The sequence below is a fragment of the Rattus norvegicus genome, chromosome X, assembly GCF_036323735.1.
Source record: "Rattus norvegicus strain BN/NHsdMcwi chromosome X, GRCr8, whole genome shotgun sequence".
Classification (NCBI taxonomy): Eukaryota; Metazoa; Chordata; class Mammalia; order Rodentia; family Muridae; genus Rattus; species Rattus norvegicus.
In genome coordinates this window covers 46,344,472-46,358,626 of record NC_086039.1, presented here as the reverse complement: position 1 = coordinate 46,358,626, position 14,155 = coordinate 46,344,472, and the positions used below count along the sequence as shown (strand labels likewise).

General features: G+C 38.5%; 1 pseudogene; it reads left to right on the top strand.

The window, feature by feature from the left end:
- Window positions 1-431: 431 nt before the first annotated feature.
- LOC134484022 (SIN3-HDAC complex-associated factor-like) lies at window positions 432-5,851 on the top strand (annotated as a pseudogene).
- The last annotated feature ends 8,304 nt before the right edge of the window (window positions 5,852-14,155 follow it).

Genomic DNA, 14,155 nt, shown 5'->3' with positions numbered 1-14,155 from the left:
TGACTGTCTTCCCATGGTTTGCACAGCCTGCATTCTTATAGCACCCAGGACCCTCCTGCCCAAGAGTGGCCCTGTGTTCTCTGGGATGGGTCCAAATATCAATCATTAATAAAGAAAATGCACTACAGATTTGCTTATGGGCAGGCTGATGGAGACATTTTCCTCAATTAATGTTCTTTTTGCTAGGTAAATCTAGCTCGTGTCAGGTGGGCAAGAAAACTAACTGGACAGTATCTAATTCAGACCTCCTATTCAAATGCTTATTTTTTTTACCATTTGTTATAACTGTGGAAATAGGAACACTTAAATATCCAGAATCATAGGTTAAAAAATTTTAAAATATAAAATACTGCTTAAAATTAAAACCTAAAATATTTTATGGTAATAACCAACTTTCACAAAAAATAGACCTTTGAGCCAACTTAAAAGATTTTATTAATGCAAATGTTAGATAATGAATTGTTCAGTTGTATAGCTACTTGTAAATTTCACTTTATGTTTGTTTTTACAAGCTAATAGTATTGTGTTTGTTTTCTAGCTCATTAAGACTAGAAATAGACCTCCCTGCTTCCAAACCCTGTGGGAGAGAAAGCTCACCCAAACAGGTGGGCACTCCTGAGACTGCAGGGCAGGAGAGACTGCTAGTAGTGACAACCCCTGCCCACATCCCTGGCCCAAGAGGAAACTGTATAGGGCCTCTGGGAACAGGAAGATAGGGGCACTCAACACTGCTGTCCAGACACCACACTCAACTGAAGGGACGGGGTCAAACGGCTCCCTGGACCCAAATCCCATGGGAGGGAGAACTTGACCTTCAGAGGGGCAGACACACTTGGGAAGCCAGAGGAGACTACTCTCTGCCCACATTTCTGACTCTAGAGGAAACCGCCTAGCTCTATCAGGGCCCCTTGTGCACAGGGTCCCGAACGAAGGCGGGGAAGGACCTTCTGGTTGCTGCCCTCATGGAGAGTTGAAACCTGGCTCTGAGGAACAACTTCAGACCCTAGACCACAGGTAAGACAAACTTTTTTGCTCCAAGTGACCAGCCTGGTGGATTCAGGACACATGCCCACAGGAATACCTGAAGACCAGTAGACAAGAAAGACTACACACCTGAAAGCAGAACACTCTGTTCCCATAACTGGCTGAAAGAAAACAGAAAAACAGGTCTACAGCACTCCTGACACACAGGCCTACAGGACAGTCTAACCACTATCAGAAATTGCAGACAACCTGATGGCAAGAGGCAAGCATAGGAACCCAAGCAACAGAAAACAAGACTACATGGCATTATCAGAGCCAAATTCTCCCATCAAAGCAAACACTGAATATCCAAACACACCAGAAAAGCAAGATCTAGATTTAAAATCACATTTGATCATGATGATTGAGGACTTCAAGAAAGACATAAAGAACTTCCTTAGAGAAATGCAGGAAAACACAAATAAGCAAGCAGAAGCCTATAGAGAGGAAATGCAAAAATTGCTGAAAGAATTACAGGAAAACACAATCAAACAGGCAAAGGAATTAAAAATGGAAATATAAGTAAAGAAAGCACAAAGGGAGACAACCCTGGATATAGAAAAACAAAGGAAGACACAAGGAGCCATGGATAAAAGCATCACCAACAGAATGCAAGAGATAGAAGAGAGAATCTCAGGAGCAGAAGATTCCATAGAAATCATCGACACAACTGTCAAAGATAATATAAAATGGAAAAAGATACTGTCCCAAAACATACAGGAAATCCAGGACACAATGAGAAGATCAAACCTAAGGATAATAGGTATGAAGAGAGTGAAGACTCCCAACTCAAAGGACCAGTAAATATCTTCAACAAAATCATAGAAGGAAACTCCCCTAACCTAAAGAAAGAGATGTCCAGAAACATGCAAGAAGCCTACAGAACTCCAAATAGATTGGACCAGAAAAGAAACTCCTCCCATCACATAATAGTTAAAACACCAAATGCACAAAATAAAGAAAGAATATTAAAAGCAGTAAGGGAAAAAGGTCAAGTAACATATAAAGGCAGACCTATCAGAATCACACCAGACTTCTTGCCAGAGACTATGAAAGCCAGAAGATGCTGGACAGATGTCATACAGACCCTAAGAGAACACAAATGCCAGCCTAGGTTACTGTATCCTGCAAAACTCTCAATTAACATAGATGGAGAAACCAAGATATTCTATGACAAAACCAAATTTACACAATATCTCTCAACAAATCCTGAGCTAGAAAGGATAATAAATGGTAAAGCCCAACATAAGGAGGCAAGCTACACCCTAGAAAAAGCAAGAAACTAATCATCGTGGCAACAAAACAAAGAGAAGAAAAGCACACAAACATAATCTCACATCCAAACATGAATATAACAGGAAGCAACAATCACTATTCCTTAATATCTCTCAACATCAAAAGACTAAATTCCCCAATAAAAAGGCACAGATTAACAAACTGGGTACGCAATGAGGACCCAGCATTTTGCTGCCTACCGGAAACACACCTCAGAGACAAAGACAGACACTACCTCAGAGTAAAAAGCTGGAAAACAACTTTCTAAGAAAATGGTCTGAAGAAGCAAGCTGGAGTGGCCATTCTAATATCAAATAAAATGGATTTTCAACCAAAAGTAATCAAAAAAGATAAGGAAGGGCACATCATATTCATCAAAGGAAAAATACACAAAGACGAACTCTCAATCCTAAATATTTATGCTCCAAATACAAGGGCACCTACATACATAAAAGAAATCTTACTGAAGCTCAAAACACACATTGCACCTCACACAATAATAGTGGGAGATTTCAACACCCCACTCTCATCAATGGACAGATCATGGAAACAGAAATTAAACAGAGAAATAGACTAAGAGAAGTCATGAACCAAATGGACTGAACAGAGATTTATAGAACATTCTATCCTAAAACAAAAGGATATACCTTCTTCTCACCACCTCATGGTACTTTCTCCCAAATTGACCATATAATCTGTCATAAAACAGGCCTCAACACATACAGAAATATAGAAATAATCCCATGCATCCTATCAGACCATCACGGGCTAAAGATGGTCTTCAATAAAAACAAGGAAAGAATGCCCACATATACATGGAAGTTGAACAATGCTCTACTCAATGATAATTTGGTCAAAGAAGAAATAAAGAAATTAAAGACTTCTTAGAATTTAATGAAAATGAAGGTACAACATAACCAAACTTATGGGACACAATGAAAGCTGTGCCAAGAGGAAAACTCATAACTCTGAGTGCCTGCAGAAAGAAACAGGAGAGAGCATATATCAGCAGCTTGACAGCACACCTAAAAGGTCTAGAACAAAAAGAAGCAAATACTCCCAGGAGGAGTAGAAGGCAGGAAATATTCAAACCCAGAGCTGAAATCAACCAAGTAGAAACAAAAAAAGACTATACAAAGAATCAACAGAACCAAAAGCTGATTCTTTGAGAAAATCAACAAGATAGATAAACCCTTAGCCAGAGTAACCAGAGGGCATAGAAAGAGTATACAAATGAACAAAGTCAGAAATGAAAAGGGAGACATAACTACAGATTCAGAGGAAATTCAAAAAATCATCAGATCCTACTACAAAAGCCTATACTCAACAAAACTTGAAAATCTGGAGGAAATGGACACTTTCCCAGACAGATACCAGGTACCGAAGTTAAATCAGTAGCAAATAAACCATTTAAACAACCTCATAACTCCTAAAGAAATAGAAGCAGTCATTAAAGGTCTCCCAACCAAAAAGAGCCCAGGTCCAGACAGGTTTAGTGCAGAATTCTATCAAACCTTCATAGAAGACCTCATACCAATACTATTCAAACAATTCCACAAAATTGAAACAGATGGAGCACTACCGAATTCCTTCTATGAAGCCACAATTACTCTTATACCTAAACCACACAAAGACCCAACAAAGAAAGACAACTTCAGACAAATTTCCCTTATGAATATCGACACAAAAATACTCAATAAAATTCTGGCAAACTGAATCCAAGAGCACATCAAAACAATCATCCACCATGATCAAGTAGGCTTCATCCCAGGCATGCAGGGATGGTCTAATATACGGAAAACCATCAATGTAATCCAGTATATAAACAAACTGAAAGAACAAAACCACATGATCATTTCATTAGATGCTGAGAAAGCATTTGACAAAATTCAACACCCCTTCATGATAAAAGTCCTGGAAAGAATAGGAATTCAAGGCCCATACCTAAACATAGTAAAAGCCATATACAGCAAACCAGTTGCTAACATTAAACTAAATGGAGAGAAACTTGAAGCAATCCCACTAAAATCAGGGACTAGACAAGGCTGCCCACTCTCTCCTTACTTATTCAATATAGTTCTTAAAGTTCTAGCCAGAGCAATCAGACAACAAAAGGAGATCAAAGGATACAGATCGGAAAAGAAGAAGTCAAAATATCACTATTTGCAGATGATATGATAGTCTATTTCAGTGATCCCAAAAGTTCCACCAGAGAACTACTAAAGCTGATAAACAACTTCAGCAAAGTGGCTGGGTATAAAATTAACTCAAATAAATCAGTAGCCTTCCTCTACACAAAGTGAAAACTCAATCTGGAATCAGGATGGAAAGCAACCAGATCAGTAAACTGCAGAAAGAATTCAAATTCCACAATTCTGATGTTCATAGCACCACCTCAAGTGCCTCTACAGCCCAGTCTCCATGCTACAATAACCGGTTGGATGAGGGCTCGGATTGGGAAATGTCTTCCAGCTCTAATAGAACTCTGGTATTTTCCTTCTTAGATCTTATCTACTAGGAAAAGATAGAAAATGTGTTGTGGGATCATCTATAAGGGTTGTTTAGGAGAAGTTATCTTGGACACTCATCTCTTTAAGCCTTGCTGCAGCAGTAAGAAAGCAGCTGCCAAGAAGCCTGAGGACCAGTCCCCAGTGCCTCTGCCCATATCCACTCAGGATTGGTGATTGAGGTTCATTTAGAAGGCAGTAAAGAGCAATTTAAACTTCAAAAAGACCAGAAGACACATCGACCCTCCTTTTTTTAACTTGGATACCTGCTATTCTGCCAAAAGACATTTTCTAGAATAGTTTTTAATGAGTTACTATCCTTATCCTTTACCCAATAAACTCTGAAGCCAGTTTCTAGCTTACTGCAAGAAAAAGAAGTCTACATAATATTTAAAATGCCTGGGTATTTCATAGGAAATCTGAATGCTGCTGTAAAGTGCTCTTAAAGTTGTTTTTAAAAATCCCCTCTAATGAATGGAATTAAGGGAATTTCAGGGGACAAAGATAGGATTTGTTGTGTGATAAATCATATGTAGCTTAGTCTTTCTGTGGAGAGGCAGTGGTTGGGGCATTTTTAAATGTCTGGCTACACTTGTTTTCCCTCATGATAATTTGTCATAGCTCAGTAGCATTACCTGCCCTAGAAGGTAGTTAAAATTTTTTAAATGCTAAGGCGCTGTCAAGATTCTGATGATTTAGACCTGTACTACTGACTATTAAGCAGGACAGACTGAGATTTCTGTAAATAGTTTGAAGGAGGAAGCAATTTCTGAGCACACAAGTAGCACCTTGTTATCTCTCTTTATCTTCATATTGATAAAAGATTTATGTGGATCTTGTAAAACAGAACCAGATCTCTTTCTGGGGATGGCCTGTCTCCTGGATGGGCAAGGTCCTATATGGCAAGGTCAAGTACCAGAGCATCAACCAAAAGTAGAGAACACATGTGGTTAATAACTACTTAATCAGAATGTGTAAGTCCTGGGGATGCACAGGCACAGTTGTTGCTGCTTGGGGCATATTTCCTAGAGTGCTTACAGTATGTAAATAATTGACATTGGTTTTAAACAACTGTCTGGGATTCACTGTGCCTTGATCTCAATGATTCGGTTGGCTTCTCAGTGGAACCCAATTGAAGTTGTCTAGTTGCCTCTTCTCAAAGTTCAGAAAAAACAGTAGTGCCATTTGAGATCTCGTAGAGGAGGTGTATGTGTCTACCTTAGTATTCTGTTGCTCATGATTGTTTTAGAAACTGGGTTTTTAAAGATTTTTAGAGTTTCACAACAGGGAAAAGGCACAGTTTGTGGCATCGTATAGGTTTTTTTCATTGTGTATATCTTTCTTTTAGAAAAAAGCTACCTAGTACAAGCTAGCACATGCACAGACTGCCCAACGAATGGGTTATTTCTCCACAACCTTGGTGTAGTAGAGTCCAGCCATTACCATTCTCCTGTATTACTCAGACATGGTAGAGTATACTTTGATGGATCTTCTCTACTTTTGTCTGTCTGTCGGTCTGTCTGTCTGTATTTATTTAATTATTCATTTATTTATTCATTTTTTTATTTATTACTAGACCTCCACCACAGCCTTCTCTGCCTGTAGGATGTACTGTATATAGTCATGCACTTTGCATTAATACATTAGAAATCTACAGATCTGTTTTGTACTTTTTATACTGTTGGATACTTATAATAAAAACTTTAGGATATTGAATACATTTTGTCTTATTAGAAAATAAAAAAGACTAGAAGTAATAGATGCTAGACTCTATCCATATAGGATTTTAAAACTTCTCATATGCCTCAGTTTATTCTAAATGGTCTAAGGACACAAATCACAATAAAAATATTACTATCATATATGGAGTTAAATTGAATCCTTCTAAAAGATGACACAGTCTCCAACCTTACTAAATTTAGGTAGTCAAGGATTCCCTCTCTTATTTTCTTGACATAAACAAATATGTATTATAACGTTCTACATAATAAATCTTATTAGTACTGAAAGCTGATTTTGAAAAGTGAATGTGAAATTAATACATTCCATTTTCTGAGGTTGTCTTCAATTTCTTTCTTCAGAGACTTGAAGTTCTTTTCATACAGATCTTTCACTTGTTTGGTTAGAGTTACCCCAAAATATTTTATATCATTTGTGACTACTGTGAAGGGTGTTATTTCCCTATTTTCTTTCTCATCCCATTTATAATTTTTATAAAGGAAGGGTACTGATTTGTCTGAGTTAATTTTATATCTAACTACTTTACTGATGTTGTTTATCAGCTGTAGAAGTTCTCTGGCAGAATTTTTGGGGTCACTTATGTATACTATCATATCATCTGCAAATAGTGATACATTGACTTCTTCTTTGCCAGTTTGTATCCCCTTGATCTCCTTTTCTTGTCTTAGTGCTCTAGCTAGAACTTCGAGTACTATACTGAATAGATACTGGGTGAGTAGGTAGCCTTATCCCTGATTTTAGCGGAATTGCTTCAAGGATCTCTCCATTAAATTGGTATTGGCTGTTGGTTTGCTGTGTATTGCTTTTATTATGTTTGAGACTGAGCCTTGAATTCATGATCTCTCCAATACTTTTAATATGAAGGGGTGCTGCATTTTGTCAAAGGCTTTTTCAGCATCTAATGAGATAGATTATCATGTGATTTTTTTCTTTGAGTTTGTTTATATAGTGGATTACATTGATGGATTTCATATATTGAACCTGTTTGGTTAGAATGGTGGCTCATATCTGGACAGATCACACCAGGCCAGCACAGATACACAAGAATTTTTATTGAGCATTTTTGTACTGATGGTCATAAGCAAAATTGGCTGAAGTTCTCTTTTTATGTTGGGTCCTTGTGTGGTTTAGGCAGCAGAATGATTGTGGCTTCATGGAATGAATTAGGTAGTGTTCCTTCTGTTTCTACTTTATGGAATAGTTTGAGGAGTGTTGTATTATCTCTTCTTTGAAGGACTGGTAGAATTCTGCAGTAAAGCCATCTGGCCCTGGGCTTTTTTTTTTTTTTTTTTTGGTTGGGAGGATTTTAATGACGTCTATTTTTATAAGGGATATGGGCCTGTTTAGATAGTTTACCTGCTCTTTATTTAACTTTGGTATGTGGTATCTGTGTAGAAAATCCCCCATTTCATCTAAATTTTGCAATTTTGTTGAATATAGCTTTTGTAGTAGAATCTGATGAATTTTGAGCTTCCTCATTTTGTATTGCTATGTCACCCTTTTCATTTCTTGTTTTGTTAATTTGGGTATTGTCTCTGGGCCATTTAATTAGTCTGGCTAAGGGTTTATCTTGTTGATTTTTTCAAAGTACCAGTTTTTGGTTTTGTTGATTCTTTGTGTCATTCCCTTTGTTTCTATTTGGTTTATTTCAGCCCCAGTTTGACCATTTCCTGCTGTCTACTTCTCTTGGGTGAGTTTTCTTCTTTTTGTTCTAGAGTTTTCAGGTCTGGAGCTAAAATGTTAGTGTAGGAGCTCTCCAATTTCTTTACAAGGGTATTTAGTGCTATGAATTTTCCTCTTTGCACTGTTTTCATTGTGTCCCATAAGTTTGGGTATGCTGTATTATAATTTTCATTGAATTCCAGGAAGTCTTTCATTTCTTTCTTTCTTCCCTAACCAACTTAACATTGAGTAGGGAGTTGTTCAGTTTCCATGAGTATGTGGGTTTCCTGTTTTTGTTGTTATTGAAATTTAACTAAGGTTAAACTTCCATGGTGATCTGATAGGATTCATGGTATTGTTTTAGTCTTCTTATATCTGCTGAGGCTTGTTTTGTAATTGATTATATGGTCAATTTCTCAGACGGTACAATGAGGTGCTGAGATGAGTTCTCCCATGCACATAGATTGGTTGGTAGGAGTGGCATAGCAAAAATGGCCATCCTACCAAAAGCAGTCTACAGATTCAACACAATTCCCATCAAAGTCCCAATACAATTCTTCAAAGACATGGAAAGAGCAATTCTCAATTTCATATGGAAAAACAAAAAAAAAACAAGGATAGTGAAAACAATTCTTAACAATAAAAGAACTTCTGGTGAATCACCATTCCTGATCTCAAATCTACAGAACAACAGTGATAAAAACTGCATGGTATTGACACAGAAACAGTTCTATCAATGGAATAGAATTGAAGACCCAGAAATAAAACACACACTTATGGACACTTGGTCTTTGACATAGAAACCAAAAATATACAATGTAAAAAGAAAGCATCTTCAATAAGTGGTGTTGGTCTAACTGGCAGTCAGTATGTAGAAAAATGAATGCAGATCCATATTTGTCACCTTGCACAAAGCTCAAGTCCAAGTGGATCAAGGACCTCAATGCAAAACCAGATACACTGAATTTAATAGAAGAGAAAATAGGAAACAGTTTTGAACTCCTTGGCAGGGGCGGGAGGAATTTATTAAATATACCTCCAATCTGAGCCATTGGAGTTCTCCCATGCTCATAGATTGGTTGGTAGGAGTGGCATAGCTCTAAGATAAAAAACTGATAAATGGGACCTCACAAAACGGAAAAGCTTCTGTAAGGCAAAGAACATAGTCAATAAGACAAAACAACAACCAAGAAATTTGGAAAAACCTTCACTAACTCCATATCTGATAGAGGGCTAATATCTAAAATATATAAAAACTCAAGAAGCTATCCACCAAAAAACCAAACAACTCACTCAAAAAAATGGGTTTCACTTGTTTGGAACTAAACAGACAATTTACAACAAAGGAATCTCAAATGGCCAAAAAGCACTTTAAAATATTAAAAATTCTTAACCATCAGGGAAATAAAAACCAAAATGACCCAGAGATTCCCCCTTAGACCAATCAGAATGGCTGAGACCAAAAACTCAGGTGACAGCACATGTTGCCAAGGATGTGGAGGAAGAGGAATATTTCTCCATTGCTGATGGGATTGCAAACTGTTGGATTCACTTTGGAAATCAATCTAGAGGTTCCTCAGAATACTGAAAATTGTTCTACCTGAAGACCCAGCTATACCTATCATGGACTTATACCCAAAAGATGCTCCACCATGCCACAGCAGCCTGCTCTTTACTATGTTCAGTGAAGCCTTATTTGTGATATCCAGAAGCTGGAAACAACCCAGATGTCCTACAACAGAAAAATGACACAGAAAATGTAGTTCATTTACACAATGGATTACTATTCATCTATTAGGAATGAGGATAACATGACTTTGCAGGCAAATAGGTGGAACTAGAAAATATCATCCCGAGTGAGGTAACACAGATCCAAAAGGACATGCATGGTATGTACTCACTAATAAGTGGATATTAGCCAAAAATTACAGAATGCTTAGGATACAATTCACAGAACTTAAGAAGGATAACAAGAAAGGCTCAAATGAGGATGCTTCAATCCCACTTTGGAGGGAGAAGAAACAATCAAGGGAGCTAGATGAAGGGAGGTACCAGGGTGGGAGAGGGAGGGGTAAGAGAAAAGGGGGACATGATCAGGTACTAGGGGAGAGTACAGAAGCCTTGATGGCCAGCAGAATTAATGAAAATGTGTAACCTTGGGGGTTGGTGGGAGTTAGGGGAGCCCTCTAGAAAGTATCGGAGACCTGGGAGGTTAGAGACCCTCAGGACTCAAAGGGAGGGATCTTAGATGAAATGCCCAACATTGGAAAGAATAAACTTGCAGAGTTCACCTCCAGTATAAAGATGGCATCAAATAGAGTGATGGGGTTGCCATCGCACATTCAAATCTGACCTACATATAAAAGAACTTCAGGGACAAAAATAAAGAAGAGACTGCGGGGGGGGGCGGGGGGAGGAATGGGATCAGGAACTATGGGAGGGAAGACCAGGAGGCAAGTAATGACTGGACCATAAAAAATAAATATAGGAGGGTGGGAAAAATAAAAGTAATAATAATAATAAAATTAATACACAAAAATTACTCAGAGTTGTCCATGTTGGTGCAGTCTGGTATTTTATGCACACTCTTTCCATGCTGGTTTCAGTCACTTAGATCCTCCAAATCCTTTCCTGCTTCATAACAATCTTGTCACACCACAGGTCTCATCAAAGCTGGTAACCCTCCATACCTTTCTAGAAGTCCTTGCTGAATCTACTTCCTCAAGTATCTGGTGACCACACTCCTATCAGTTCCTGTGAGCTGACATCATATGTTGTTTTCCTCATATAGATTACCAATATTATTACTCTATACCTTTACTGTCCTCCAGCCCCACTGGCAAAGACCAAATATCCCCAATAGTTCCTGTGAAGTAGTCCAGTGGACACTGATTCCCCTTTGACTACGTCAGATAATGTAGCTTGTGTTTCATAGAGAGATGTGCAGTTACATTGTTCAGTCTCTCTGCATCTGAAGCACCTGGACATATGTCCTATATCTCCTAGCTACACAAGCTAGGCTATTTGAGTCTTTCATTATTTACTTAAAAGTTCCCATAATTCCAGTTGTTCTGGTGCTAAATACCCTTTAATTACCACGATCTCACACCCGTCTGCATATTGGGTCATATTTTTTTCCATTTGTCACTTCTACGTTACTTTCTTCCTTATCAGTTCACTAGTTCTACCTGAGACTTCAAGTTTAGGGGTCCAGAAATGGCTCCTGTAACACTGGAATAAGTTGGACTTTCTTCTCCCTTCGTTTGGCCCTTTTAACAACAACCAAAAGTGCTAGGCCAACACCTCCATTTCTCAGTGTCTTTTATCTAAGTTACCCAATAAATCAGAGACCAAAGCTGAAGTCATATTCCCTCATCACTGTGATCTCCCTTCTTATATCCATCTTCCTCTGGATTAATCCTTCTGTCTTGGATAGACCAACTGCTGATTACCCATAGAAGTGGCCAGGGAACCTTTGAACCTGTTTGCTAGAATCTCTGCCTTTGATGTTCTACTATAAGCAGGGCTCATAATGTCTTCTGTAGACCTTTGGTAATTATTTTTTAAAGTTTTTAAAAGAAGCTTTCATTTTTTAAAAATATGTGCATTACAAGAAACAAAACACAAGTACAACATTACTCAGTCATAAGCAGCTTAACTGCTAGATCCTGTAAGGTAATTTAGATTATATAGTATGTACCATTCTTTCCCCCACATTGTGAATATTCACCAACTAAAACCCCACACTACACAAATATTACGACAACCAAGAATACACCATGCCATCTCAGTCTGTCAGGCAAAATTGTAATCCTGTCTTCCTCGGCCAAAAAACATTTCATAGAAGACAAAAATGGAAGCAGGAGGCCTCTAGATACTGCCAAAGTTACAATTAAATTCTGCATTCTCTCAGTGCTCAGCTCACAAGGACATATAAAGCAACAGACCATACTAAGCTCATCATCAGATCTATATACTAACTTATGTAAAAGAAGGGGTATTCCTGCTCAACAAATATATTCCCATGGAGCAGCTGGGAGATGTACCTATGGCAGGGGCTCTCAGGATGTCAGGCTCAACATAGAGCTACAGATCATGCACTACGAACCTCTCTCTGCACTTCCAGTTCGCCTAGCAACATGAATTTCCTCACACTGTCCAGACATGGATTAACAATTCTATGTTCAAGAGGAACTGTCTTTGTCAATTCTACGATATCTACTAGCTATACTTTTTAATCCTGTGCTCTCCTTTAGGATAGTTATAAAGTTCAAATGAGGGGGTTGGGGATTTAGCTCAGTGGTAGAGCGCTTGCCTAGGAAGCGCAAGGCCCTGGGTTCGGTCCCCAGCTCCGGAAAAAAAATAAATAAATAAAGTTCAAATGAGGAGGAATGAACTTCGTGCATAAAGAACACAAGTATTTTACCAAAACGCACATATGGAACCCTGGGTACAACTGTGAACTCTTCTGGATATATTGGTACTAGCAAAGTCTTGGCCTCACCCATCCTCTCCCCTGTACAACTCCTAAGACTTAATGATGCTAGTAAGAGGCACATGGCCATATGACAGCCCTCCCTAAAGACTAGCAGGTCATTTAATGATTTTTGTTTTTTGCTAATTTTAACATCCTTCAGGCACTGGGACTTAATTCTAATGCCTGGCAACATTCTCTGAAATACACACCTAAAGAATGGCAAAAACCTGAAGCAACCATAAGCTACAGTGCCCTTTTCTGAGCACTAATCTTTGCCCTAGCCTACCTCCACCACCTGATGAACATCATCTGCTCAAAGACCAAATTTAACCTCCATATCCATAGTGTGACCATTCCTAAGAAATAACAAAATAATCCTAAAAAGTGGTGGCAGCCCTCTATTTTTTAACACATTGTGCATTATTTTACATTTATACAGTAGTGTATTTATGTATACACACTTGTGCCACTGCACTTATGTGGAGGCTAAGAGACAAGTTATGAATTTCTTTTCCCCTATCATGTGGATGATAGAAATCAAACTCAGGTCACCAGCTTGGTGGCATGTACCTTTACATGCCAACCCACCCCACCAGTCCATTATGCACATTTTCATATAGTTTTGAGACCAAAATCATCATAACCCTGGCTGACCCAGAACACAGACTGCTGTCATGTTTTCTATGGTATTTTCTGCCCCCGAGATTCTCTCTTCTATCTCTTATATTCTGTTGGTGATGCTTGCATCTATGACTCCTGATCTCTTTCCTAGGTTTTGTATCTCCAGGGTTGTCTCCCTTTGTGATTTCTCTATTTATTGATTGTTTATATTTCAATCTTTAGATCCTGGATGGTTTTGTTCAGTTCCTTCACTTGTTTGGTTATTTTCCTATAATTCTCTAAGGGATTTTTGTGTTTCCTCTTTAAGTTCTTCTACCTGTTTACTTGTTTTGTCCTGTATTTCTTCAAGTGAGTTATTTATGTCCTTCTTAAAGTCTTCTAACATCATAATGAGATGTGATTTTAAATCAGAATCTGGCTTTTCTGGTATGTTAGGGTATCCAAGACTTGCTGTGGTAGGAGAACTGGGTTCTGAAGATGCCAAGTAGCTTTGATTTCTGTTGCTTATATTCTTGCACTTGCCTCTTGCCATCTAGTTATCTCTGGTGTTAGTTGGTCCTGTTGTCAATGACAGTGACTTGACCCTCTTGTAAGTCTGTGTGTCAGCAATACTGGGCAACCAGCTTTCTCCTGGCAGAATTTGGGTACCAAGAGCTATGGCACAGGATCAGGATCCACCTGGAGCCCTCAGAGCAGAAGTGGTAGTCTTACCTGTGCTCTCAGGCGTGTCAGTACTCTTGGGAGACCAGCTTTCTACTAGCAGGATCTGGGTACAAAGAGCTGTGGCACAGGGTCAGCTCTGGGCATATGGGAAACCCCACAGTAATGCTGAAACCACACACATGTAACA